Source organism: Erithacus rubecula (genome assembly GCF_903797595.1).
Source record: "Erithacus rubecula genome assembly, contig: scaffold_729_arrow_ctg1, whole genome shotgun sequence".
NCBI lineage: Eukaryota > Metazoa > Chordata > Aves > Passeriformes > Muscicapidae > Erithacus > Erithacus rubecula.
The window spans coordinates 5,899-32,535 of record NW_027635610.1 but is presented as its reverse complement, the minus strand read 5'-3'; the positions used below and the strand labels follow the sequence as shown (position 1 = coordinate 32,535).

Here is a 26,637-nt window from a genome sequence, read left to right as displayed (position 1 = left end):
ATCCGGGTTAGGATCGGGACCGGCCCGAATGAGGATCAGGGAACGGATCGGGACCGGTCTGAGTGACGGTAAGGGCAGGTCTGGATGCGGATCGGGGCCGTTCCGGGTCGGGACCGCTCTGAGCTGCGCAACCCGGGGCGGTTCGGGGCCGTTCCGGGAGCGGTTCGGGACCGCTCTGAGCTGCGCATCCCGGGGCGGTTCGGGGCCGTTCCGGGTCGGGACCGCTCTGAGCTGCGCATCCCGGGGCGGTTCGGGGCCGTTCCGGGAGCGGTTCGGGACCGCTCTGAGCTGCGCATCCCGGGGCGGTTCGGGGCCCGTTCCCGGGCTCGGGTCGGGGACCGCTCTGAGCTGCGCCATCCCGGGGCGGTTCGGGACAGTTCCGGGCTCGGGTCTGGGGACCGCTCTGAGCTGCGCAACCCGGGGCGGTTCGGGGCCGTTCCGGGCTCGGGTCGGGACCGCTCTGAGCTGCGCATCCCGGGGCGGTTCGGGGCCGTTCCGGGCTCGGGTCGGGACCGCTCTGAGCTGCGCATCCCGGGGCGGTTCGGGACCGCTCTGAGCTGCGCATCCCGGGGCGGTTCGGGGCCGTTCCGGGAGCGGTTCGGGACCGCTCTGAGCTGCGCACCCCGGGGCGGTTCGGGGCCGTTCCGGGTCGGGACCGCTCTGAGCTGCGCACCCCGGGGCGGTTCGGGGCCGTTCCGGGAGCGGTTCGGGACCGCTCTGAGCTGCGCACCCCGGGGCGGGCGGGTGGCAGCGGCGCTCCCGGTGCGGTTAGCGCTGCGCATCCCGGCTCGGCGGCGGTCCCGGTCCCGCAGCGCATCCCGGCTCGGCGGCGGCCGCTCGGGGCTCCCTCCCTCCCTCCCTCCCTCCCTCCCTCCTCTCTCCCCGTCCCTCTCTCACCGTCTGCTGCAGGTCGGGGATGCCGATGCGCACCACCATGGCGCCGGGCGCGGGCTCCTCCATGCGCGCCGGTGCCGCCAGCTTGGGCGAGCGGGGCCCTGCGGGTCCCCGTGCGGGCTCCGGGCGCGGCTCCTCCCGCAGGCCGGGGCTCGGCTCCCCGCTGCTGACCGTGGCTCGGGGCTGGCGCTCGGCTGGCGGCTCCGGCGGCGGCGATTCGGGGCTCTCATGCTTGCTGCCCGCGGGGCTCAGAGGCATGCTCCGTGCGCCGCGGCGGGCGCCCCGCACCCGCGCCCGCTGCTCCCGCAGCCGCTCCCGCACCGGCTCCGGGGCCGCACCGCGCCGGGGCCGCGCTCAGCGCCCGCCCGGGGCCCTGCGGGGACACGGCGGGGCTCAGCGACGCGGAGCGCAGGCATGGCGAGTCCCGGGAGGTGCGTGGGGACATGGAGAGGGAGACTCGGGATGGGGCGGGGGGGGGGTGAGGGGGATATTCCACGGGGATCTTCGGGAATGTTCCCCCAGGAGGGGCTGTTCCTACCGGGAAATCTGGGAAGGGACCCCTGGGTGTCCATGGGCATTCCCACAGGGACGGGATTGGGGACAGGAGAGAGGATTAGTGACAGGACAGATTTGGGCACAGATTTAGAGATTGGACAGGTGAAGGAGGTTTGGGGACAGGACAGATTTGGGGACGGGAAATCTGGGAAGGGACCCTTGGATGGACATGGACATTCCCAAAAGGACTGTCTGGAATAACCCCCCCCCGGGAAGGGCCGTTCCTCAAGGAAATCTGGGAAGGGACCCCTGGAATGTGCAGGGACACCCCCACAGGGACCCTCTGGAATATCCCCCCAGGATGGAGAAATCTGGGAAAGGATTCCTGGAATTCCTATCCCCAGGTGGGATCGTCCCCTAGGAAAGACCCCCAGGATGGACACGGACATTCCCACAGGGACGGGATTGGGGACAGGACAGGATTTGGGGACAGGACAGGATTTGGGGACACAAAATCTGGGAAAGGACCCCCGGGATGGACACGGACATTCCCAAAAGGACCCTCTGGAATATCCCCCCCAGGAAGTGAAATTCCTCTGGGGAAATCCAGGAGGAATTTCAATTGGAAATTCCAATCCCCCGGATCTCACAAATTCCCCCATTCCCAGGAATTTTCTGGAATCAGCCCCACTTTCCACATGGAATCTCCTCAGGAATTCCCTGGAATCCTCCCAGCAGGATCCATCCCCTAAAGAAACCCCACAAAAGGAATTTTGGGAATCCAACCCAGTTCCTAAATGAAACCTCCTCAGGATTTTTTTGGGATCATCCCCCCTTTCCACCCGGAATCCCCCCAAAAATTCGCTGGAATTCCCCCAGCAGGATCCATCCAGTCCCACAGAGGGAATTTGGGACTCCTCATCCCTAAGGGACGAGGACAAACAGCAGGAAAATCCCAAAATTCCACTTGGGAAGGAGAAAAATGGGGATAAAAAGGGAAAAACACGGGAAAACCTTTTGGATCCCTCTGGATTTCTCTGGATTTTTCTGGATCTCTGCCCCCGATTCCATCCCCAATTCTCCTCATCCCTTTCCCAAATCCTGAATTTGATTTATTCCCGTTTTTCCCCCTCTCAGCGCCTCGTTATCCCACAAATTAATTGCTCCAGATGGCGATCCCCGGGATTTTTTCCTAATTTTGTTTTTTTTCTTTTTTCCATCCCTCATTAATTCCCAATAATTTTAAGGCCCCGGCTGGGAAAGGTTGGAAAAAATTCGGCAGCGGAATAATTCCCCAAATTCCGTTTTGCGGAGTCATTTTCCCTCCTTAAATCGACTTTTCTGCTCATGGAATTAAAAAAAATTCCACTTTTTTTTTTTTTTCACTGGGAATCCATCTGGGAGAACCCTGGGAAAAGGGCAGCAGGATGTAGAGGCATGGAAAGATTTTTTTGGGGATTTTATTGGGGGTTTAAAGGGATTTTTTGGGGGGATTTGAGGATTTTTTTGTGCATTTTGGGGGGTTCTCTAAGGGATTTTTGGAGGTTTACAGGAAATTTTTTGTTCAGTTTTCAGATTTTGGGGGAAATTTTTTTTTTATTTTGGGGGATTGGAGATTTTTGGGATGCATTTGGGGGTTTTTTTAAGGGATTTTTGAGAGGTTTTGAGGGGGTTTTAGGGAAATTTTTTGGTGCATTTTTGGGATATTGTTGGGTTTTTTATTATTATTTTTGGGGGATTTAAGGGGATTTGGGAAATTTTTTTTGCGTGCATTTTGGGATTTTTTTAACGGATTTTTTTGGGGGGTTGAGGAATTTTTTGGCGCATTTTGGGATTTTTTTTTGGGGGGGGGGATTTTTAATTTCTGGTGATTTTTTAGTGCATTTTGGGAGCCTTGTTAAGGAATTTTTTAATGAGGTTTTTTTTTTTTGCCTTTTACAGGATTTGGGGGTTTTTGGGGTGGATTTTGGTGGAGGGCATTTTGGGAATTTTTGAGGGATTTTTTTTTATTTTTGGGGGGAATTTTGGGGGATTTTGGGGGATCTTGGGGGGGATTTTTTGAGGAGGGTTTGGAGCAGATGAAGGGAGAGGGACAAGGACAAAAGGGACAAAAGGGACAAAAGGGACAAAAGGGAATAGGACAGGAACAGGGACAGGAGCAGAGGAAGGGACGGAAAGTGGGGACAGGGACAGGGGGAAGGGACAGGGACAGAAATTGGGGACAAGGACAGGGAGAAGGGACAGGGACAGAAATTGGGGACAAGGACAGGGACAGGGACAGAAAGTGGGGACAAGGACAGGGACAGGGACAAGGACAGGGACAGAAATTGGGGACAGGGACAGGGGGAAGGGACAGGGACAGGGACAGAAATTGGGGACAGGGACAGGGGGAAGGGACAGGGACAGGGACAGAAAGTGGGGACAGGGACAGGGACAGAAATTGGGCACAAGGACAGGGGGAAGGGACAGGGACAGGGACAGAAAGTGGGGACAGGGACAGGGGGAAGGGACAGGGACAAGGACAGGGACAGGGACAGAAATTGGGGACAGGGAGAAGGGACAGGGAGAAGGGACAGAAAGTGGGGACAGGGACAGGGGGAAGGAACAGGGAGAGAAATTGGGGACAGGGACAGGGACAGGGACAAGGACAGGGACAGAAATTAGGGATAAGGACAGGGGGAAGGGACAGGGACAAGGAGCAGGAAAAGGATCGGGATTGTCTCCCCTGGAGTCCCCAGGACACGGGGACAGCGCGGGGACAGCGCGGGGAGCATCGATGGCCCGCGGGTGGCCGCAGTGTCCCCGCACTGTCCCCAGCGCCTGCCGGGTAATTCCATCGATTTTCCCTCTCCCGCTTTTCCAGGGGACACCCGGGAAGGGACCGGGCACTAAAGGGCGAGTGCCACCCCCTTGGCGACAGCGGGGGGACATCGGTGTCCCCAAATGTCCAGGACAGGGACAGGGACACTCCTGAGACCCCCGGCAGGGAAAGGTTGAGGGGCTCGGAATTCCAGGCTTCCCGTGGGCGGAATTTTTTGGGGATTCTTCAGATTTTTGGGATTGAATCAGGGAATGATGGAATTATTTGGGATGGGACATTAAAAACCACCCGGTGCCACCACTCAGGGACAATTCCCATTGTCCCAGGGTGCTCCAAACATCCCTGGGACATTCCAGGGATTCTCTGGGAATTCCAGCCCAGCCAGGAATTCCCACCCCAATCTCCCCTTTCCCAATTCCCTGGCTCCTGTCCCTCCATCCCTTTCCCAAATTCCTGGAGCCTCTGGAATGTGCTCCGAGATTTTCCTGGATCTTTCCCTTCTCCAGCTGGACATTCCCATTTCTCCAAAGCTGAGATTGGATCCAAGAAATTTATGGATCCAGGGGTTTCATTTGGAATCTTTGGGCACCACGAAGGGTCTCCCCTTTTCCTCTCTTTTCCATCCCCATTTTCCAAAAAATCCCTCGGGATGAATTCAGAGTGTTCCAAATCCCAAAATCCAGGAATGGTTTGGGATGGGATCCATGGACCTTCAATCTCATCCCCTTCCAACCTTTCCTGGGACATTCCCAGGGATTCTCTGGGAATTCCCAAATTCCCAATCTCCCCTTTCCCCGTGGGAAGCCATTCCCTGGCTCCTGTCCCTCCATCCTTTCGGGATTTTTCCCTCTCCCTCTTTCCCGCAGCTCCTGCAGATGCTGGGAAGCTGAAATTAGGTCAGGCTCCAGCTCCTGATTTCCAGGATGAACATTCCCTGTTTTCTGGGATGAACATTCCCGATTTTCCCAGTGGAACTGCTCCATCCCTGTCCAGCCCTTCCGAGATGATCCCAGAGTTTTGTGCCACAAAATCCCAAAATTCCCGCCTGTGGCAGCCCCTGGAGAGAGGTCTGGGGACAGGGCAGGGGCTGGGGACAGGACACAGATTTGGGGGCAGAGCAGATTTGGGGACAGGACAGGGATTGGGGAGTGGTCACGGGTTTGGGGACAGGAAGAAGGATTGGGAATGGGACAGGGATTTGGGGGATAGGAGAGAGAAATGGGGACAGGACAGATTTGGGGACAAGACACAGATTTGGGGACAAGACACAGATTTGGGGACAGGAGAGGATTTGGGATAGGACACAGATTTGGGGATGGGGCAGGACACAGATTTGGGGGACAGGAAGAAGGATTGGGAATGGGACAGGGATTTGGGGACAGGAGAGGGATTTGGGAGTGGTCACAGGTTTGGGACAGGAAAAAGGATTGGGGATGGGACAGGGATTTGGGGACAGGAGGAAGGACTTGGGACAGGACACAGATTTAGGGACAGGACAGGGATTGGGGAGTGGTCACAGGTTTGGGGACAGGAAGAAGGATTGGGGGTGGGACAGGGATTTGGGAACAGGACAGGGATTTGAGTACAGGAAGAAGGTTTGGGGACAGAACAGGGATTTGGGGACAGGACACAGATTTGGGGGCAGGATACAGATTTGGGGGACAAGAAGAAGGTTTGGGGACAGGAAAAAGGGTTTGGGGAATGGTCACAGGTTTGGGGGACAGGGAGAAAGATTGGGGATGGGACAGGGATTTGGGGACAGGACACAGATTTGGGGACAAGACACAGGTTTGGGGACAGGACAGGGGTTTGGGGCCTCCCCCATCCCGGGAAAAGGGTCCCGGCCCCTCGGGATCGGGAACGGCCCCTCGGGGTCGGGGCTCCCCCATCCCGCTCCAGGTATCCCGGAGTATCCATGGGAACATTCCCGGCACCGTCACCATGGAAACCGCAGCGCCACGCGCTCCGGGCCACGTGCGGGACCGGGGGGGGACAGAGGGGACAGGGATGGGGACAGGGACAGAGGGGACAGGGATAGAGGGGACAGGGACAGAGGGGACAGGGACAGAGGGGACAGAGGGGACAGAGGGGATAGAGGCAGAGGGGACAGGGATAGAGGGGACAGGGACAGAGGGGACAGGGATAGAGGGGACAGAGACAGAGGGGACAGGGACAGAGGGGACAGAGGTGATAGAGGGGATAGAGATAGAGGGGACAGGGACAGGGATGGCGACAGGGATGGGGACAGAGGGGACAGGGACAGAGGGGACAGAGATGGAGACAGAAGGGGCAGGGACAAAGGGGACAGGGATGGGGACAGAGGGGACAGGGGGACAATGGGGACAGGGATGAGGACAGAGACAGGGACAGAGGGGACAGGGGAGACCGAGCTGCACTTGTGCAGCACAGCAGGAAATCCCCCCGGGGGTGCACTCAGAGCATTCCAGGATCCCACAGATCCCACAGATCCCAGAGATCCCACAGATCCCACAGGTCCCACAGATCCCACAGATCCCACAAATCCCACAGATCCCACAGGTCCCACAGATCCCACAGATCCCACAGATCCCACAGATCCCTCCTTCCCGGGATAGGAACAGCTCCCGAACATTCCCATGGACCGGGAGAGGAGCAAGGCCAGACCCACGCAGGGACAATCCCAAATGCCACCAGGGACAGGGGACAGCTCGGGGACAAACCAATCCCAGTTGGAAGCTCCCGCAATTCCCGCTCTCATCCCAGGAAATTCCACTGTTCCCACCCTGGGTGGCCCGGGCTGTGTCCCTGTCCCTGCTGCCACCTCCAGCACACCCAGAACCCCAAAAACACCGGGAATCTCCAGGAATTCCCCAATCCACGAAACCAGCGCTCATCCCGGGAGTTGGATCTCACCTATTCCCGGGAATTCGGCGCTGCCCGAGGGGTTGGCACTACCCAGAGCCGGATCCGGGGTGTTTTCCAGCCGGGAAAAACATCCCGGAGAAATCCCGGGGCCAACCGAGCCCCCCCCGCGCGGCCCCGCTAATTGGATCAGCCGCGCTCCATCTGCTCGTCTGGGATCGGGGACACGGATCACGGGCGGGCGGCCCGGAAACCAGCGGGAATCCCGGGAATGGGGAGAAATTCCGGGAACCGCAGGAATCCCGGGAACCGCAGGAATCCCGGGAATCGGGGAGAAATCCCGGGAATAGGGGAGAAGTTCTGGGAACCGCAGAAATCCCGGGAATCGGGAGAAATTCCGGGAATGGGGAGAAATCCCGAGAATCGGGAGAAATTCTGGGAACCGCAGGAATCCCGGGAATCGGGGAGAAATTCTGGGAACCGCAGAAATCCCGGGAATCGGGAGAAATTCTGGGAATGGGGAGAAATTCTGGGAATCGCAGGAATCCCGGGAACCGCAGGAATCCCGGGAATCGTGGAGAAATCCCGGGAATAGGGGAGAAGTTCTGGGAACCGCAGAAATCCCGGGAATCGGGAGAAATTCCGGGAATGGGGAGAAATCCCGAGAATCGGGAGAAATTCTGGGAACCGCAGGAATCCCGGGAATCGGGGAGAAATCCCGGGAATCGGAGAGAAATTCTGGGAACCGCAGGAATCCCGGGAATGGGGAGAAATTCTGGGAATCAGAGAAATCCCGAGAATCGGGAGAAATTCTGGGAATGGGGAGAAATTCTGGGAACCGCAGGAATCCCGGGAGTCGGGGAGAAATTTCTGGGAATCAGAGAAATCCCGGGAATCGGGGAGAAATTCTGGGAATCGCGGAGAAATTCTGGGAACCACAGAAATCCCGGGGATCGGGGACAAGTTCTGGGAATCACAGAAACCCCGGGAATGGGGGAGAAATCCCAGAAATCAGAGAGAAACCCCAGGAATTCCAGAGAAATTCTGGGAATCAGGGAGAAATCCCGGGAATTCCAGAGAAATTTTGGGAATTTTAGAGAAATCCCGGGAATTACAGAGAAATTTCAGGAATTCCAGAAAAATTTCGGGAATCACAGAGAAATCCCAGGAGTCAGGGAGAAATCACAGGAATCAGGGAGAAATCCCGGGAGCTGAGGGGAAATTGAGGAAGAATCACAGAGAAATTCTGGGAATGTGGAAGAAATCCCAGAAATCTGGGAGAATTTATGGAAATCCCAGAGAAATCCCGGGAATTACAGAGAAATTTCGGGAATCTGGGAGAATTTATGAGAATCCCAGAGAAATTCCGGGAATCTGGGAGAATTTATGGGAATCCCAGAGAAATCCCGGGAATCTGGGAGCAGCAGGAGAGACTCCAGACGAGCAATCTGGAGGGAGAACAGCTTGGGAAAGCTCCCACATTCCCACATTCCCACATTCCCACACAGACGGCAAGGAAACGCCTGCAGAGCTCAGAGCAGGAAAACAGGGCTGGGAATGGTTTGGAATGGTTGGGAATGTTTTGGGATAACTGGAAATGGTTTGGAACAGTTTGGAACGGTCGGGAACGGTTGGGAATGGTTTGGAACGTTTGGGAATGGCCTGGAATGGTTTGGGATGGTTTAAAACTGTTTGGAATGGTTTGGAATGGTTGGGAATGGTTTGGGGTGGTCTGGAATGGTTTGGAATAGCTGGGAATGGCATAGAATGGTTTGAAATGGTTTGGGAATAGCTTGCAATGGTTTGGAATGGTTGGGAATGGCCTGGAATGGTTCAGAATAGCCTGGAATGGACAGGAATGGTTTGGAATAACTGGAAATGGTTTCAACAGTTTGGAATGGTTGGGAATAGCCTGGAATGCTTTGGAATGGTTGGGAATGGTTTGGAATGGTCTGGAATGGTTTGGATTGGTTTGGAATGGTTTGGAACAGTTGGGAATAGCTTGGAATGGTTTGGAATGGTTTGGAATGGCCAGGAATTGTTTGGGGTGGTCTGGAATAGTCTGGAGTGGTTTGGAATGGTTTGGACTGGTTGGGAATGGCCTAAAATGGTTCAGAATGGTCTGGAATGGCCAGGAATGGTTTAGAATAACTGGGAATTATTTGAAACAGTTGGGAACAGTTTGGAGTGGTTGGGAATGGTTTGGAATGGTTGGGAATGGCCTGGAATGGTTTGGGATGGTTTAAAACTGTTGGGAATGGTTTGGAATGGTTTGGAATGGTTGGGAATGGCCAGGAATGGTTTGGGGTGGTCTGGAATAGTCTGGAGTGGTTTGGAATGGTTTGGACTGGTTGGGAATGGCCTGGAAGGGTTTGGAATGGTCTGGAATGGTTTGGATTGGTTTGGAATGGTTTGGAACAGTTGGGAATAGCTTGGAATGGTTTGGAATGGTTTGGAATGGTTTGGAATGGCCTGGAATGGTTTGGGATGGTTTAAAACTGTTGGGAATGGTTTGGAATGGTTTGGAATGGTTTGGAATGGCCAGGAATGGTTTGGGGTGGTCTGGAAAATCTGGAGTGGTTTGGAATGGCTTGGACTGGTTGGGAATGGCCTGGACTGGTTTGGAATGGTCTGGAATGGCCAGGAACTGTTTAGAATAACTGGGAATTATTTGGAACAGTTGGGAATAGTTTGAAATGGTTGGGAATAGCCTGGAATGGTTTGGAATGGTTTGGGAATAGCTTGGAATGGTTTGGAATGGCCAGGAATTGTTTGGGGTGGTCTGGAATAGTCTGGAGTGGTTGGGAATGGTTTGGACTGGTTGGGAATGGCCTGGAATGGTTCAGAATGGTCTGGAATGGCCAGGAATGGTTTAGGATGGTGTGGAATTATTTGGAATGGTTTGGAACAGTTTGGAGCTGTTGGGAATGGTTTGGAATGGTTTGGAATGGCCTGGAATGGTTTGGGATGGTTTGGAATGGCTGGGAACGGTTTGGAATAGCTGGGAATAGCTTGGAACGGTTGGGAATGGTTGGGAATTATTCGGAATGGTTGGGAATGGCCTGGAATGGTTCAGAGTAGTTTGGAACAGCCTGGAATGGTTCAGAATGGTCTGGAATGGTTTGGAATGGGTTTGGGAATGGTTTGGAATGGTTTGGAATGGTCTGGAATGGGTTTGGGAATGGCTTGGAATGGTTTGGAATGGAGCTCACTGCAGAGGTTCTGGGATGAGGCCGGAGCCTGGAGCTGCTCCCAGTTCTCCCCCAGAATTCCCAATCCCGGAATTCCTGATCCCGTTCCTTTGGTCCATCCCAGGTTCCCAGGATGGGATCCCAGGGAGGATTCCCAGGAAGGGGCTGGGAGCTCCAGGGTGTCCCTGTGGGAATTCCCAAAATTCCAGCCCAGGGTGGGATCAGCCCAGGACAGGGGGACAAATGGGAATCCCAAATACTGATGATTCCCAACATTGGGAATGCTCCAGGTGAGGACAGCAGATGGTCCTGGGGTGGGATTGGGATTGGAATTGGGATTGGGATTGGGATTGGGATTGGGATGGGAATCAAGACTAGGATCAGGATCTGGATTAGGATTGGGACTGGGATTTGGATTGGTTTTGGGATGGGGACTGGGATCAGGATTGGGATTGAGATTGGGATCAGGATCAGGATTGGAATAGGGATCAGGATTAGCATTGAAATCAGGATCAGGAATGAATTCCTGATTGGGATCAAGACTGGAATCAGGATCAGGATTGATCAAGATTGGGATTGAGACAAGGACTGGAATGAGGATCAGGATGAGCATCGAGATTGGGATTGTGACCAAGATTGGGATCAGGATTGGGACTGGGATTTAGATTGGTTTGGGGATGGGGATTGGGATCAGGATTGGGATTGAGGTTGGAGTCTGTATTGGAATCAGGATCAGGATTGGAATTAGGACTGGGATCAGCATTGAAATCGGGATTAGGATCGATCAAGATTGGGATTGGGATCAGGACTGGAATCAGGATCAGGATGAGCATTGACACTGGGATTATGATCAGGATTAGGATCAGGATCAGGATTGGGATTGGGATTTTCGCCAGGAGCAGAGGAGCTCTGAGGACCCCAGGAGGAGTTTGGGGCAGAGATTGGGAAAATCCCTAAGGAAAAAAAACCCTGGAGGGAGGGTTTGGATCAGGCGGATCCAGACATTTGTCCTTGGTCCCCTCCCTGTCCCATCCCGGGGACAGCCAGAGGGGCTGGAAAGGGGTGGGGGGACCTGCCCAGCCACATTCCCATGGGATTTTCCTGCTGATGGCTCATCCCAGCTTTTCCCATTCCTGTTCCTGCCTGCAGGGACCCGTCTGAGCCTTTCCAGCCTTTCCCAGTTTTCCCAGTTTTCCCAGCCTTTCATCATTCCCATTCCTTCCATGACCGTTCTCAGCCTGCCAGTCTTTCCCAGCCTCTCCCAACTTTTCCCATTCCCATTCATTCTGGGACTGCTCTGAACCCTGCCAGCCTTTCCCAGTTTTTCTCAGCCTTTCCCAGTTTTTCTCAGCCTTTCCCAGTTTTTCTCAGCCTTTTCCAGTTTTTCCAGCCTTTTCCCTTCTTGTTCCTGCTTGCAGGGACCGCTCTGAGCCTTTCCCAGTTTTTCCCAGCCTTTCCCAGTTTCCCCCACTTTTCCTATTCCTGTTCCTGCCTGCAGAGACAACTCTGAGCCTTTCCAATCTTTCCCAGTTTTCCCAACTTTTCCCATTCCTCCCCTCAACTTCTCCACAGCTGGGCAGGGATCACTCTGAGCCCTGCCAGCCTTTCCCAGTTTTCCCAATTTATCCCACTCCTGTTCCTGCCTGCAGGGACCACTCTGAGCCTTTCCCAACCTTTTCCCATTTCCATTCCATCCCTCAACTCTCCACACCCGAGCCGTGCCAGCCTTTCCCAGCTTTTCCCAGGTTTTTCCCATTCCCATTCCTGCCGGCAGGGACAGCTCTGAGCCTGCAGGTTTTTCCCAGTTTTTCCCATTGCCATTCCCGCGTCTCCCCCGGGAGTTTCCCGGTCGGATCCCGCATCCCGGGGGCTGCAGGGCCATTCCCGGGCCATTCCCGGGCCATTCCCGGATCATTCCCGGTGATCCCGGCTTACCTGGAAGCGATGTCACGGGCAGGGCTCACAGCGCTCCCTCCTCATCCACCTGCACGGGGACAGAGCGGGGACACGTCAGATCATTCCTGGGAATGGGAATGCTGGGAATACTGGGAATGCTTCCATGGGGAGCTGGCAGCAGGCTGGGAATGGGGAATTCCCGGGAAAAGGGACAGCGGGGACAGGGAAGGGCACTGCTGGTTTCACGAGGGAGTCAAAATTCCGTGCTCTGAGAATTCCTGCCACAGGAATTCCATCCTTACCCTGAGAATTCCCTCCACAAAAATCCATCCTTGTCCTGAGAATTCCTACCACACAAACTTGTCCTTATCCTGAACACTCCCGCCACAGGAGCTCATTCTTATCCCGAGAATTCCTGCCACACATCCCCATCCTTATCCCAAGAATTTCTGCCACACAAACCCATCCTTATCCAGAAAATTCCTGACACAGGAGCCGATCCTTATCCCCAGAATTCCTTCCACACATCCCCATCCTTATCCCAAGAATTTCTGCCACACAAACCCATTCTTATCCCGAGAATTCCTGCCACAGGAGCTCATCCTTATCCCGAGAATTCCCTCCACACAAACCCGTCCTTATTCTGAAAATTCCCTCCACACATTCCCATCCTTATCCTGAGAATTCCCTCCACACAAATCCATCCTTATCCCGAAAATTCCTGCCACACAAACCCATCCTTATCCCAAGAATTTCTGCCACACAAACCCATTCTTATCCCGAGAATTCCTGACACAGGAGCCGATCCTTATCCCGAGAATTCCCTCCACACAAACCCGTCCTTATCCCGAGAATTCCCTCCACACAAATCCATCCTTATCCCGAGAATTCCCGCCACACAAACCCATCCTTATCCCAACGAGAGCCGCAGGGAACATCCCGGGATCAGGGAGAGGGATGATGGATCCAGGGAACCTGGCTCGGAGGGGAACCTCGGATGCTTCTCCCACCCCAGATCTGTGGGATCCTCCAGCACCAATCCCGCCCTGGATCAGTGGGATCCTGCACTTTTCCCACCCTGGATCAGTGGGATCTTCTATCAATCCCACCTCAGATCAGTGGGAATTCTCCAGCAGTTTTCACACCCTGGATCTGTGGGATCCTCCAGCACCAATCCCACTCTGGATCAGTGGGATCCTGCACTTCTCCCACCCCAGATCAGTGGGATCCTCCAGCACTTTTCCCACTCTGGATCAGTGGGGTCCTCCATTTTTCCCAACCCAAATCAGTGGGATCCTCCAGCACCAATCCCACCCAGGATCAATGGGAATCCTCCAGCAATTTCCCCACCCTGGATCTGTGGGATCCTGCTGGGATCCTCAAGCACCAATCCCACCCAGGATCAGTGGGATCCTGCACTTTTCCCACCCCATATCAGTGGGATCCTCCTGCACTTTTCCCACCCTGGATCAATGAGAATCCTCCTTCACTTTTCCCACATTGGATCAGTGGGATCCTCCACCAATCCCACCCCATATCAGTGGGATCCTGCACTTTTCCCACCCCAGATCAGTGGGATCCTCCTAGGATCCTCCACCAATCCCACTCTGGATCTGTGGGATCCCCCTGGAATCCTGCACTTTCCCCACCCCGGATCAGTGGGATCCCCCTGGGATCCTGCACTTTTCCCACCCCGGCTCAGTGGGATCCTGCACTTTTCCCATCCCAGATCAGTGGAAATCCTCCTCCACTTTCCCCACCCCTGATCAGTGGGATCCCCCAGGACGCTCTCCCAGCCCATTCCCATTCCCAGCCTCCCCTCATCGCCACCAGCCCTAAATGTCCCCACACGGGGTCACCCCTTTTCCCTTCCTCCTCGGGGCCAGCGCCCACCTTCAGCCCGGAAATTCGGGAAGCGCATCCAGGGGATGGGAGCAGCGCGTCCATGGAGCCTCTGGCACCTCGCTGCTCCTGAAAGCTGCGCTGAAATGGCTGCTGCTTCTTAGGGAATTAAAAATGCATGGCTTGGGAATTCTCGGAGCGCCGCAGCTGCTGGGAGCCGGGAAGGGGGGAGGAAAAAAAGAGGGGGGAAGAAAAACGGGGGAAAAGTGGGAAAAGAGGGTGCTCAGGGTGCCCCAAAACTCCTGGAGCGCCCTGTGGGTGTCTGGCCGGAATCCTGGGAATTTTTTCCCAAGGTCTCCTCCTTCCTGCACCTGGAAAAGTCGCGGCTCGTGTGGAAAACGATTCCCGAGGGGCTGGAGAGGACGCAGCTGTCGCTGTCACCTGCTGGCCGAGGTCAGGGGACATTTTCGGGAATGGGGATTGGGCAGGACCTACAGAAAGCGGCCCTGAGTTTCCCGGGAATATCCGGGGAATATCCAGGGAATGCTTTGCTTGCAGGGGACATCCAAGAGCGAATCCTGGTTTAGGGGTGAGAAAAAACACCCCCAGAGCCTCCTTCCCACCAGGCACATCCCAAAATCCCGGATTTTCAGCTGCTCCAGAGCCAGCCCAGACTCTCCCCGCGCTTCCCATAAAACACAAATCCTAGGAAAAGCCTGAAACAGGAGGGAAGAGCGGCCAGAGGGCGAGAAAAAACTGGCAGGAAGGGGGAGGAAAAGGCGGAATCGCTGCCTCGGGAGGAGATAAACGAGAGGGGAGCGAGATAAGAGCCGAGACATCCTGAGAGGGAGCGGAAAATCCCGTGGGATCCGGCGCTGAGGGAGAGGAAACGCTTCCCTGCCTGGCAGGAAGCCCCAAGGAGAGAATTCCAGCCGGAATTCCAGAGGTTCCGGAGGGGGAGGCACCCCCAGGGTGGCCCCGAGGTCACCCCAGCAGCCACAGGGATTTTCCTGCTCTGCTCGTGTTCCCGAGGATCCTGGGATTTGGGATTCTTGTTCCCATCCCATCCCTCACATTCCTGGAGGATTCTGAAATTCTTGTTCCCATCCCAACCCTGACATTTCTGAGGATTCTGGGTTCTGGGATTCTTGTTCCCGTCCCATCCCATCCCTGACATTCCCAAAGGATTCGGGGATTTGGGATTGTTCTTCCCATCATAACACTCACATTCCTGAGGATCCTGGGATTCTTGTTCCCATTCCAATCCTGACATTCCCAAAGGATTCTGGATCCTGAAATTCTTGTTCCTATCCCAACTCTCACATTCCTGAGGATTCTGGGATTTGGGATTCTTATTCCCGTCCCAACCCTCATATGCCCAAGAATTCTGGGATTTGGGGTTCTTGTTCCCATCCCATCCCATCCCATCCCATCCCATCCCACCCCATCCCATCCCATCCCATCCCTGACATTCCCAAAGGATTTGGGGATTTGGGATTCTTGTTCCCATCACAACACTCATGTTCCTGAGGATTTTGGGATGGTTGTTCCCATCCCAAACCTGACATTCCCATAGGATTCTGAATCCTGAAATTCTTGTTCCTATCCCAACTCTCACATTCCTGAGGATTCTGGGATTTGGGATTCTTATTCTCATCCCAACCCTCATATTCCCAAAGGATTCTGGATTTTGGGATTTCTGTTCCCATCCCAGCCCTGACATTCCCTAAAGATCGTGGGTAAAACAAAACAAAACAAAACAAAACAAAACAAAACAAAACAAAACAAAACAAAACATCTTAGAAAGGATCCTATAAAGGATTGGGAAACCCCATGGAATGCTCCTGTCAGCCTCATCCCAGATTCCCAGAGCTGGAGCCTCTTTTCCAGCTGGGAAATATTCCAAGGACACGGATGTGGGTCTGGGATTTCCCATCCCAACAGGATCCTATAAAAGATCTTATAAAGGATCCTATAAAGGATCAGGAAACCCCAGAAATGATCCTATAAAGTTCTGGAAAACCCCACAAAAAGCCCTCTTGAGCCTCATCCCATATTCCCAGAGCTGATTCCCTTTTCCAGGCAGGAACTCTTCCAAGGACACGGCTGCGGGTCTCGGATCTCCCGTCCCATCAGGATCCTATAAAAGATCCTATAAAGGATCAGGAAACCCCATAAAAGATCCTATAAACTTCTGGGAAACCCCATAGAACCCTCATCAGCCTCATTCCCAGAGCTGGTTCCCTTTTCCAGGCAGGAACTCTTCCAAGGACACGGCTGCGGATCCAGGATCTCCCATCCCAACAGGATCCTATAAAAGATCCTATAAATGCTCAGGAAATCCCAGAAATGATCCTATAAAGTGCTGGGAAACCCCACAGAACCCTCATCAGCCTCATTCCCAGCGCTGATTCCCTTTTCCAGGCAGGAACTCTTCCAAGGACACGGCTGCGGATCCAGGATCTCCCATCCCAACAGGATCCTATAAAGGATCCTATAAATGCTCAGGAAATCCCAGAAATGATCCTATAAAGTGCTGGGAAACCCCACAGAACCCTCATCAGCCTCATTCCCAGCGCTGGTTCCCTTTTCCAGCCGGGAACTCTTCCAGGGCCGCGTTTCCTCCGGGAGGGAACAACGCAGCGCCGGCGCTTCCGCCCATTCTTCCCTCTCCCCGGAGACTTTCCAGAAAAAGCAGAACAACCCTGGAAACCCCTGAAATCATTCCCAAAAAAACCCCCAGGAATGCTCAGCCCTTCCCAAAGGAGGCAGCGCCAGCCCAGACCCCAAACTGCATTTTTGGGGTTTTGGCGCTGAAGTTGTGGAGATCTCGTGGTTTTTTCTGGGGAATTCTGTTGGGATTTGGGATGGGATTCCCAGGGAGGTTTGGAGTTCCCATCCCTGGAGGTGTCCCTGGAATTTTGGGATGTGGCGTTCAGGGGTGGGGATAAGAATGGGTTGGGCTCGGGGACCTTGGAGGGATTTTCCAGCCTCATTAATTCTGGGATTTTGGGATTCTAGAAATCTGGATATTGGGATTCTGGGGGGCTGGGATTCTGTGGTTCTGGATTTTAGGATTCTGGAATCTGGGATTTGGGGATTCTGAGATTGTCAGGTTCTGAATTACGGGATTTTGGAATGCTGGATTGTGGGGTTCTGGGATTTGGGGATTCTGTGGTTCTGGATTTTAGGATTCTAGAATCTGGGATTTGGGGATTCTGAGATTCTCAGGTTCTGAATTCTGGGATTTTGGAATCCTGGATTGTGGGGTTCTGGGATTTGGGGATTCTGAGATTCTGGGATTCAGGATTTTAGGATTCTGGAATCTGGAGTCTGGGGATTCTGAGATTGTCAGGTTCTGAATTATGGGATTTTGGAATGCTGGATTGTGGGGTTCTGGGATTTGGGGGATTCTGAGATTCTGGGGTTCTGGATTTTAGGATTCTGGAATCTGGGATTTGGGGATTCTGAGATTCTCAAGTTCTGAATTCTGAGATTTTGGAATGCTGGACTGTGGGGTTCTGGGATTTGGGGATTCTGAGATTCTGGGATTTTCAGGTTCTGGGATTCTGGAGTTTGGGATTTTGGGGATTCTGAGTTCTGGCATTCTGGGATTCTGGGATTCTGAAGGTGTGGGATTCTGGATTCTGGGGGTCTGGAATCCTGGAGTTGGGGATTTTGGGATCCTGGATTCTGAGTTCTGGAATTCTGGAATTTGGGATTCTGCGGTTCTGGAATTCTGGAATGTGAGGTTCTGGAATTCTGGAATTTGGGATTCTGGCATTCTGGAATTCTGGAATTTGAGGTTCTGGAATTCTGGGATTTGGGATTCTGAGTTCTGGAATTCTGGAATTTGGGATTCTGGGGTTCTGGAATTCTGGAATTTGGGATTCTGGGGTTCTGGAATTTTGGAATTTGAGGTTCTGGAATTCTGGAATTTGGGATTCTGGGGTTCTGGAATTCTGGGGTGTCAGGAAAGAGCCTCCCCCAGCACATCCCCTTCCCAAAGCTGAGCTGCCCTGACCCCTGTGTCACCCTGTGCCCCCCCGTGTCACTCTGTGCCCCCTGTGCCCCCCTGTGCCCCCCTGTGCCTCCTGTGTCACCCTGTGCCCCCCTGTGTCCCCTGTGCCCCCCTGTGCCCCCTCTGTGCCCCCCTGTGCCACCCTGTGCCACCCTGTGCCACCCTGTGCCACCCTGTGTCCCCTCTGTGCCCCCCTGTGCCACCCTGTGTCCCCTCTGTGCCACCCTGTGTCACCCTGTGCCCCCCTGTGTCCCCTGTGTCCCCTGTGCCCCCCTGTGCCCCCCTGTGCCCCCTCCGTGCCCCCTGTGTCACCCTGTGTCACTCTGTGTCACCCTGTGTCACTCTGTGTCACCTTGAGTCACCCTGTGTCACCCTGTGTCACCCTGTGTCACTCTGTGTCACTCTGTGTCACCCTGTGCCCCCCTGTGCCCCCCGTGTCACTCTGTGCCCCCCCCGTCACCCTGTGTCCCCTGTGCCCCCCTGTGCCCCCCTGTGCCCCCCTGTGCCCCCCCTGTGCCACCCTCAGGCCCCGCACGTCCCCGTGTGTCCCCGAGTGACGCGCCAGGGCCACCCCCGGTGTCACCGAGCCGGCGCGGGCCGCTCAATATTTGATGAGAGGAGAATCGGCCGCGCTGCCGCCGCTGCGGCTCCGGTTACACACGGCACGACAGGCGGGAGCCGGGCCCGCCACCCGGGACACCGGCGACACCCGGGACACCGGGGACAACAGTGACAACGGGGACAACCGTGACACCGGGGACACCCGGGACACCGGGGACAACAGTGACAACGGGGACAACCGTGACACCGGGGACACCGGCGACACCCGTGACACCGGGGACACTCGTGACACCGGGGACACCCGGGACACCGGGGACAACAGTGACACCGGGGACAACAGTGACAACGGGGACAACCGTGACACCGGGGACACCCGGGACACCGGGGACACCCGGGACACCCGTGACAACGGTGACACCACTGCCACCAGTGATACCAATGGCACCACTGCCACCCGTGACACCCATGACACCAGTGATACCACTGCCACCAGTGCCACCCGTGACACCAATGGCACCACTGCCATCAGTGTCACCTGTGTCACCCGTGACACCAGTGACACCCGCTGCCACCCTCTGTCACCTGCTGCCACCCCTGCCATCAGGCCTGGCACTCACTGTCACCCTCTGCCACCTGCTGTCATCCACTGCCACATTCTGCCACCACCGCTGCTGCCCCCAGGCCTGCCACCACTGCCATCCTGTCACCCACTGCCACCAATGCCATCCTCTGCCACCTTCTGCCACCTTCTGCCACCCTCTCTCTGCCACTGTCACCCACTGCCATCCTCTGTCACCACTGCCACTGCTGCCGTCCACTGCCACCACTGCCACCCTCTGCCATCCTCTGCCATCCTCTATCACCCCCTGCCATCCTCTGCCACCACTGCCACTGCTGCCATCCTTTGTCACCCTCTGTCACCACTGCCACCTGCTGTCACCACTGCCACCACCACCTGCCACTTTCTGCCACCCACTGCCACCTGCTGCCATCCTCTGCCATCTGCTGCCACCCTCTGTCACCCACTGCCATCCTCTGCCATCTGCTGCCACTGCTGCTGCCACTTGCTGCCCGCAGGCCTGGCACCCCCTGCTGTCCTGTGTCACCCCTGCCACCCTCTGTCACCACTGCCACCACCAATGCCACTGCCGCCATCCACTGCCACCCCTGCCACCCCTGCCACTCCTGCCATCCTGTGTCACCCTCTGCCATCCTGTGTCACCCCCTGCCACCCTCTGTCACCACTGCCACCACCACTGCCACTGCCGCCATCCACTGCCACCACTGCCACCCCTGCCACCCTCTGCCATCCTGTGTCACCCCCTGCCACCCTCTGTCACCACTGCCACCACCAATGCCACTGCCGCCATCCACTGCCACCCCTGCCACTCCTGCCATCCTGTGTCACCCTCTGCCATCCTCTGTCACCCCCTGCCATCCTGTGTCACCCCCCTGCCACCCTCTGTCACCACTGCCACCACCACTGCCACTGCCGCCATCCACTGCCACCACTGCCACCCCTGCCACCCTCTGCCATCCTGTGTCACCCCCTGCCACCCTGTGTCACCCCCTGCCACCCACTGCCAGCCCTGCCACCCTCTGCCATCCTGTGTCACCCCCTGCCATCCTCTGTCACCACTGTTACCACTGCCACACCACTGCCACCCCTGCCATCCTGTGTCACCCTCTGCCATCCTGTGTCACCCCCTGCCACCCTCTGTCACCCACTGCCACCACTGTCACCCCCTGCCACCCTCTGTCCCCCTGTCCCGCTGTCCCCAGGGCTGGCACCCCGCCCGGGCCGAGGGGCTCCCCCCGAGGGGCTCCCCCGCTGCTCCCGAGCCGTGCCCGTTGTCACAGTGACAGCGGTGACAGCTCCGCTGCCTCCGGGAGTGGGATGGTGCCAATTCACTCTTTGTGCTCCTTTTAGCTGCGCGGCCTCCCCTGCGACAGCGCGGGGCTCGGGGATTCGGGGGGTTCGGGGGGTTCGGGGGGTTCGGGGGGTTCGGGGGGTTTGGGGGGTTCGGGGGGTTCGGGGGATTCGGGGGGGTTTGGGGGGTTTGGGGGGTTCGGGGGACTTGAGGAATTCGGGGATTCAAGGGATTCAGGTAATTTAGGGGATTTGGGGGATTCAGGGAACTTGGGGGATTGAGGGGATTTGGGGGGTTGAGGGATCATAGGATTCAGGGGACTTGAGGAATTCGGGGATTCAAGGGATTCAGGTAATTTAGGGGATTTGGGGGATTCGGGGAACACGGGGGATTCAGGGGATTTGGGGGATTCAGGGAACTTGGGGGATTGAGGGGATTTGGGGGGTTGAGGGATTCAGAGGTTTCAGGGGACTTGAGGAATTCGGGGATTCAAGGGATTCATGGAATTTGGGGAACTCGGGGGATTCAGGGAATTCGGGGGATTCGGAGGATTCAGGGCATTTGGGGAATTCGGGGGATTCAGGGATTTCAAGGGATTCAGGGAATTTAGGGGATTTGGGGAACTTGGGGGATTCAGGGGATTTGGGGGTTTGAGGGATTTGAGGGACTCAGAGAATTCAGGGGACTTGAGGAATTCCGGGATTCAAGGGATTCGGGTAATTTAGGGGATTCGGGAGATTTGGGGGATTCAGGGGATTCGAGGAATTCAGGGGATTTGGGGAACTCGGGGGATTCAGAGAATTCAGGGGACTTGAGGAATTCAGGGATTCAAGGGATCCAGGGAATTTGGGGAACTTGAGGGATTTGAAGAATTCAGGGGATTCACGGGATTCAGGGAATTTAGGGAACTCGGGGGATTCAGGGGATTTGGGGAACTCGGGGGATTCAGGGATTCAAGGGATCCAGGGAATTTGGGGAATTTAGGGGATTTGAGGAATTCAGAGGATTCACAGGATTCAGGGAATTTAGGGGATTTGAGGATTCAGGGGATTTGGGGAACTCGGGGGATTTGAGTAATTCAGGGAATTTACGGGATTCAGGGGATTTGGGGAATTTGGAGATTTGGGGAACTCGGGGGAATTGGGAGATTCTGGGGTTTCAAAGGATTCAGGTAATTTGGGGAACTTGGGGGATTTGAGGAATTCGGGGGATTCACGGGATTCAGGGCATTTAGGGAATTCGGAGATTCGGGGGATTGAGGGATTCGGAAAATTCAGGGAATTCAGGGTCCCCAGTGCACCCAACAGCTCCTCGTGGTCCTGGAGCCACGGGAAAAGCTGGAGCAGCTCATCCCACCCGGGAATGGAGCAGGAAGAGGAGGGAACCCCCTCCCTATTCCCTGGCTCCGAGAGATTCAGGGGATTGAGGGAATTCGGGGGATCCAGGACATTCAGGGAATTCGGGGGGTTCAGGAGCACTGGAAATTCCAGGAGCATCCCCACTGCTGTGCAGGGATCCCTGTCCCGGTTCTTCCCGGAGCTAAATTCCACCCCAAACCCCATCACAGCGGGAGAGGGGAAGGGGAGAGCAGAATTCCCCTCTGGAATATCGAGAGAGGGGAAAAGGAGAGCAGAATTCCCCTCTGGAATATCGGGAGAGGGAAAAAGGAGAGCAGAATTCCCCTCGAATATCGGGAGAGGGAAAGGGAGCTCAAGCTGCTTCACTGGAATGCAGGAGAGAAAGGAAGAGGAGCCTGGAATAATGAGAGATGGAAAAAGGGTGCCCAGACTGTTCCCTGGATGGTGGAAAGGTGGGAAAAGGAGCCCGGGCTGTTCCCTGGAACATTGGGAGAGCCCAGGCTGTTCCCTGGAACACTGGGAGGTGGGAAAGGGAACCCAAGCTGCTCCTGGAACATGGAGAGAGGAAAGGGAGAGCCCAGGCTGCTTCCCTGGAAACTGTGAGAGGAGAGGGGGAGTCCAAGCTGCTTCCTTGGAACACTGAGAGAGGGAAGGGGGAACCCAGGCTGCTCCCAGGAACATGGAACGAGCCCAGGATGCTCCCAGGAACACTGGGATAGGGAAAAGAGGAATCCAGGCTGCTCCCAGGAACATGGAACGAGCCCAGGATGCTCCCAGGAACACTGGGATAGGGAAAAGAGGAACCCAGGCTGCTCCCTGGAACATGGAACGAGCCCAGGCTGCTCCCAGGAACACTGGGATAGGGAAAAGAGGAACCCAGGCTGCTCCCTGGAACATGGAACGAGCCCAGGCTGCTCCCAGGAGCACTGGGATAGGGAAAAGAGGAACCCAGGCTGCTCCCTGGAACATGGAACGAGCCCAGGCTGCTCCCAGGAACACTGGGATAGGGAAAAGAGGAATCCAGGCTGCTCCCAGGAACAGGGAACGAGCCCAGGCTGCTCCCAGGAACACTGGGATAGGGAAAAGAGGAACCCAGGCTGCTCCCAGGAACATGGAACGAGCCCAGGATGCTCCCAGGAACACGGGGAGAGGAGGAAGGGGAGTCCAAGCTGTTCCCTTGGGATACAGGAGAGAAGGGAAGGGGAGCCTGAAACACTGGGAGGTGGGAAAAGGAGCCCAGGATGCATTTCTGGAACAGGGAAAGAGCCCAGGATGCTTCCCTGGAACACTGGGATAGGGAAAAGAGGAGCCCAGGCTGCTCTCTGGAACAGGGAACGAGACCAGGCTGCAATTATGGAACACGGGGAGAGGGAAAAGGGAGCCCAGGCTGCTCCCTGGAACACAGGAGAGAGGAAATGCAGCCCAGGCTGCTTCCTTGGAATGCAGGAGATGGGAAAAGGAGCCCATGCTGATTCCCTGGAACATGGGGAGAGCCTGGGCTGCATCCCTGGAACACCAAGAGATGGGAAAAGGGAGACCAGGATGCTCCCTGGAATAGAAGAGACAGGAAAAAGAGGCAGGGCTGCATCCCTGGAACACCAAGGGATGGGGAAAGGAGCCGGGGGTTAATTCCTTGGAATGTAGGAGATGGGAAAAGGAGCCCGGGCTGATTCCCTGGAACACCGAGAGATGGGAAAATCAACCCGGACTGATTCCCTGGAACATGGATAGATGGGAAAAGGAGCTCGGACTAATTCCCTGAAACACCGAAAGATGGGAAAAGGATCCCGAGCTGATTGCTTGGAATGCAGGAGATGGGAAAAGGAGCCCGGGCTGATTCCCTGGTACACCGAGAGATGGGAAAATCAACCCGGGCTGATTCCTTGGAATGCAGGAGACGGGAAAAGAAGCTTGGGCTGCATCCCTGAAACACAGAAAGATGGGAAAAGCAGCTCGGGCTGATTCCCTGAAACATCAAAAGATGGGAAAAGGAACCCGGGCTGATTCCTTGGGATGCAGGAGACGGGAAAAAGAGCCCGGGCTGATTCCCTGGAACACGGAGAGATGGGAAAAGAAGCTCGGGCTGATTCCTTGGGATGCTAGAGACGGAAAAAGAGCTTGGGCTGCATCCCTGAAACATCGAGAGATGGGGAAAGCAGCCCGGGCTGATTCCCTGAAACACCGAAAGATGGGAAAAGGAGCCCGGGCTGATTCCCTGGAATGCCGGAGGTGGGAAAAGGAGCCCGGGTGATTCCTTGGAATGCCGGAGATGGGAAAAGGCAGCCCGGGCTGATTCCCGGAAATGCCGGAGATGGGAAAAGCAGCCCGGGCTGATTCCCTGGAATGCCGGAGATGGGAAAAGCAGCCCGGGCTGATTCCCTGGATGCCGGAGATGGGAAAAGCAGCCCGGGCTGATTCCCTGGAATGCGGGGATGGAAAAGGAGCCCGGGCTGATTCCCTGGAATGCCGGAGGTGGGAAAAGGAGCCCGGGCAGCCCCCCCGGCCGTGCCCACCCCCCGCACTCGCACTCCACACGTGCTCGCCAACCGCACGTGTGCCGCGGCGTGGGAGGCAGCGCTGCGAATTTTTTAGGGGCTGGAAATCTCGGCAGAACCTTCCCTAGCGTAGCGCTGCTCGGCTCGAGGAGTGCTCGGGATTTTGGGTGGGGTTTTGGGGGGGGTTTTGGGGGGTTTTGGGGTGGTTTCATGTCCCCTCCTCCTCCCCTCCAAGCACGAGTGAACAGCACAGCACCAAACACAGGCGGCTCGGCCGGGAATGATTCACGCCAGAATTCCCGGAAAATTAAGGAATATTCAGGAATTTGGGATGTTTAGGGCTTACAGGCTGTTCAGGGACAACAATAACAACAACAAAAAAAAAAACCACCAAAATTTTCCAGCCCCACACCTGGAAGTGCCCAAGGCCAGGCTGGAGCAACCTGGGAGAGTGAAAAGTGTCCCTGCCCGTGGATCAAAGCGAGCTTTAAACTCCCTCCCACACGAACCATTCCAGGATAATTTTCCGGGAATCAAGGACCCTCCTCGGTGCCTTTTTTGCCCCTTTGGCCTCGCCCAGGGCTCCCGTGCGGGTGCCGAAAGCACAAGGAGCCCTCCGAGTTATGTAAGAGCAGCTCTGAAGAGGAATTTTGGGAGCTCGCTGCCTCCATCACCCACGGGTCACTCCTGGGACCGATGGACAGAAGTTTTTCGGGAAGTTTATCCCGAGGAAATCCAGAGGGGACATGCACCTGCTCGGCTCTGGAATCTCCTTCCCCAAAGCCGCGTTGGGAAGAGCACAGGGGGGTAAATTCACTTTTCCAGCAGCTGCTGAAGATACTGAGGGGGGGAAATTCACCAGCTGAGGCCCGGAAAGGAACACAACCCCCCCCAAATCTCCAAAATCCCACAAATGCCCTGCTCGGGGCTGTCCAGAACCCCCCGAGCCGGGGAGCAGCTCCTGCCCCGTCCTGGCTGGACACAACTCCCTGCACAACTTGAGCTCCCACCCCGGGAAAATCGGGATTTCCAGCACAGCCCCGCTCAGTTCTGCCCGAACCACGACCGGGGGAGCAACAAAATCATCACCAGGCTCGGCCAGAAAAAACCCAAAAAATAACCCCAAAGGCTCCTGCCGCACCCCTGCCTGTCGCTGCCTCCCATTCCCAGGAAATTCCCTCCCAAAATCCCGGCTCCAGCGCGAGCCCACGGCACAAACCCCGAGCACGCTGCGTTACCTCGCTTTTCTCCCCTCACCCCCCCCCCCAAAAAAAAAAACCAACCCACTCGCGCCCCGGGCACATCGCAGCTCCGCGGTGCCAGCTTGGAATGCTGAGCCTTGGAATGCTGAGCTTGGGATGCTGAGACTCGGAATGCGAGTTTGGAATGCCGAGTTTGGAATGCCGAGCTTGGGAATGCCGAGCTGGAACGCCGAGCCTTGGCCTCCAGCCCGCAGCCACCCCCACGCCCTTCCATCCATCCATCCATCCATCCATCCATCCATCCATCCATCCATCCATCCATCCATACCATCCATCCATCCATCCATCCCCAGGCGCGCACCCGCAGCCCGCGCATCCCCCCGCATCCCCCGCGCATCCCCGCGCATCCCCCGCGCTCGCTCCGCCTTCCCCCCGGTGCTTTACCCGGTGTTTTCCCCCGTTACCTGCGGGGCTGCGGGCGGCGCGGGCCCGAGCCACCATCGCCGCGGCGGCCGCCGGCGGCGGAGCGGGAGCGGGAGCGGGAGCGGGAGCGGCGCGGGGGAGGCGGCGGCGGGGCCGGGCGGGGAGCGGCGCGCACGGCGGATCCCCCGCCAGCTCGGCCCCCGCCGCCGGCAGCGGGGCTGCGTCGTTTTGAGGAGTTGGCATGGCAACGGCCAGCCCCGGTGCGCGCGGAAGGGGCGGAGCACGGAAAAACTTCAGCGGCACCGTGGGGGTCCCGGTAAAACCCCCCCCCGCCCCGTCCCCCCCCCCCCAAAAAAAAATCCCATCGCTGATCCCCCTGTTTTTGTTCGGCTTCCCCCATTCCCCTCTCCGGTTTCTCGGTGTTTCGCAGGATGAGTTGCGGGGGTCGGGGGGCAGCGCTGCTCCCTCCTGGGTGCGCCCCCAACCCCGCAGAGATCCCGGTTCCACCCGCCCGGTGATCCCGGGGCACGGCGCGGTGCTGCCACGGTGGGTCCCGACCCCGCAGGCCCCCGTTGGGGAGGCCCCAAGCCGCCGCTCGTGGGGCGCTGGGACCCCCCGGTACCGGTACCTGGCTCGGTGCCGCTGCTCCGCCGGCGGCCGCTCCGCTGCTGGCGCCCGCGGGGCCGGATCCCGCAGGAAACTCCCGGCCCGGCAGCGCAGCTCGGC

The 26,637-nt window shown here is 56.5% G+C and overlaps 1 long non-coding RNA gene across 1 annotated transcript; it reads right to left on the bottom strand.

Moving 5' to 3' along the window:
• Positions 1-575: 575 nt before the first annotated feature.
• LOC306816606 lies at positions 576-26,637 on the bottom strand. The gene is made up of 3 exons (XR_013777728.1): positions 26,540-26,637; positions 12,178-12,226; positions 576-1,267 (listed from the first exon to the last, which is right to left on the bottom strand). It is a non-coding gene; the product is annotated as an uncharacterized lncRNA (long non-coding RNA).